We start from the raw sequence: 2,827 nt of genomic DNA, 5'->3' as shown, positions 1-2,827 counted from the left end.
AGATTTTTGGTTAGTTATTTGTATTGTTTCAAAAATGATTTCACAAGTATGTCTTTCTTTATTTTTCCGTAAAATTTCNTATATATATATATATTTTTTTTTTTTACAGAAATGTACTGAAGGTGAATTTTCTACATACAGTACTGTGGTCTTGATTAAAGCGATTAAAGCTATATTTATCAATTTTTGGGTCTTTCATAGGTTCTTATCAAACAGCCTTGTCCATCCAGTTCTAAAACATCTTGGAGTCATTTTATGAGGTTGAAACCATAAAAGCAACCTCACTACCAAAGTTATATATGCATCTTTTGGGATGATGAACATGTGTCCAGGTAGTTTTGGTATACCTAAAAATGAGTCAAATCAAAAACTTTTTGTTAAATCTTTAACCCTTAAAGTGCTGCTGAAGATTCTCAGTCATCTAGGTCCTAGTCATTCCAAAAGAAAAACAATCCACTAGACTTTGTTTCCAAGTTTGAAACCCTTAAAGCCTTTAACCCTTAAAGCCATGGAATGGGAGCAATCTGCCCTCAAAGAGAAGCTTTAGATGAAAATTCCTCCACCATTGTGCCAACACTTTTTTGACATACTTAAAGGGGGTAAATGGGATTTTTTTCATGAAATTTGGAAAACTTTCACTACCATATTCCTTTTCCTTTATATGTTAAGTCCTGGAGCTCTATAGCTCATGTCCCTGTACACTGAAGCATCTTGGTCTAAAATATAAACATTTTCATTCATGAACTGTCATTAAAATATGATCCGTTGTCATTGCTTGGACATATTTTACAGTTGTGAAAGAATGATCTTGTCACAATTTGGTGGTGTTGGTTAGAGGACCCAAATGCAGAGACGAGTTGGTTGAGATGAATTAAGAGATTTAATAGGTTAACAGGCTCTGAGGCAGGAGTCAAAAATCCAACAAAAATATCTTAAGAACCAGAATCTAGGAGACGTCAGAGAAAAAGCAAAAACTAAGAACCAGGAAGAGACAAGGAAGGACGACAGAGAACTGACCAGAGGTTTGATGAGATGTAAGACGAGGATCCAGCAAACAAGAACTGAAGAGGGAGGGCTTTTAAAGGGGACAGAGACAAAGAGAGAGCTGACGAAGAAATTGGCAACAGGTGCTGGCGGGAAAGAGAAAACAGCAAGGGGGGACAGAGCAGAAAACAGAGCTAGGGATAGAGGACACAAGAGGGCAGCAGAGGACAACAAATGGAAAACCTGGAGGACAGGAACTAACAAGAAAACAACAAAATAATAATTAGACACTAAAACAAGGAGAAAAGTAAGACTGAATACTCTACATAAACATAACAAAACCAAGACTGTGACAGATCTGTGGCCTTCCAAAGCTGGATCAATCTTATTTGTGTTACATTTTTTTATTTGGTAGTTCTAATTATGGTTTTAGTGGAATCAATTAAAGACTATCTAATTTTATTCACATACAGCATTTTAAGAATAAAAAGAGGTATTAGTTTAACTATTTAGCATATTTTTATTAATCCTAGCTGCTGCACAATCACTATCTTCAGGTGCAAAGAAACCGAAAAGTCCTGAGCTACAAAATAAATTAAATGGAGATTGATCATAATTAGGGAGCATTGTTAAGAGAATTAACTTTGTCCAGATTAGACTGAGTTTGGAGAATGGGTGGGGCTGAAATAGCTCATAGCTGGGCAAGAAGAGAGAAGGTTTGATTTAGATGGATTTCAGAGAGGGGGGGGGAGATGGGTGGAATCAGGATTGTAAAGAGGGTGGGAGATAGAATCAGAATCAGCTGTATTTGCCTAGTTGCTTCACAAAAACTGCAAAAAACCACAAAAGCCGTAAAAGATCAGCCGAAATTTTGACGGTCTAGCGTGATTCTTATCCCTAATGAAACATTCACACCTAACAGAAACAAGGAGCAACATGGAGCAAGTGAATTTCATTTTATTCATATAATGTTCACAGATGTAAACTAGGTTTCAAATGAAGCAGATTGTGGCAAAGAGAGGAAAGTAAAACTTCGATAGGCATGGTGGTCAGACAGGAAAATTAAAGCGCAACAGCAAATAGGTGCAGCAGGTCCACAAACAGCAAAGTGAAATTTCACTTGAGTTACCAATCCTAAATTTTCTGTACATTTTCTGTCAGACAGGCATATATATTGCAACCCAAAGGCCTTGCCACCCTGAAGCTTTTTGACAGCCTTGGGGTGATGAGCGAGTTGAACTCTAAGACCTCCGTCTCTATTTGCACAAGAAAAGACATTACGACAGGGCTAAGGAGATCCTCAAAGTACCTCTTTCATTGTCTGACAATGTATTCAGTCAAATTCAGCAGCTCCAAACTAAGGAGAGTGTTCACAAAGCACTGCTTCTTCTCTGGAGGGGCCAGAACTTTGACAGAAATACTATAAAGCTGACTGATAGTCATTCTCCATGGACCCACCAAACTCCCTCCAGGCCTGAGTTCATGCCTTGTGCAAAGTTGCTGTTAGCTCCCCAGAATTCTCACAGGCTTTTTCTTCAGCTTTACCATCCCATTGAAGGGAAATTCAGGTAGTTGTGGGGGAGTGGTGGCCTAGTGGTTAGAGTATTGTGCTTAGGTCCCAGAGGTTCTCAGTTCAAGCCCCGCACAGTCTCATTTTCCGCCACTCTGGGCCCCTGAGCAAGACTCTTAACCCCAGACTGCTCCCTGGGCACCAACAGTGGCAGCCCACTGCTCCTCAAGGGGATGGGTTAAATGCAGATGTCATGAGGATATCTGCTAGTCTAACCCAAATGCAGAAATCACTCAGCAGGAAGGGAAAAAGTTCAAAGGTTTATTTACAATA

The sequence above is a fragment of the Cyprinodon variegatus genome, unplaced genomic scaffold (assembly GCF_000732505.1).
Source record: "Cyprinodon variegatus isolate N-32 unplaced genomic scaffold, C_variegatus-1.0 Scaffold513, whole genome shotgun sequence".
Taxonomy (NCBI): Eukaryota; Metazoa; Chordata; class Actinopteri; order Cyprinodontiformes; family Cyprinodontidae; genus Cyprinodon; species Cyprinodon variegatus.
Note: the sequence above shows the minus strand (reverse complement) of the source record.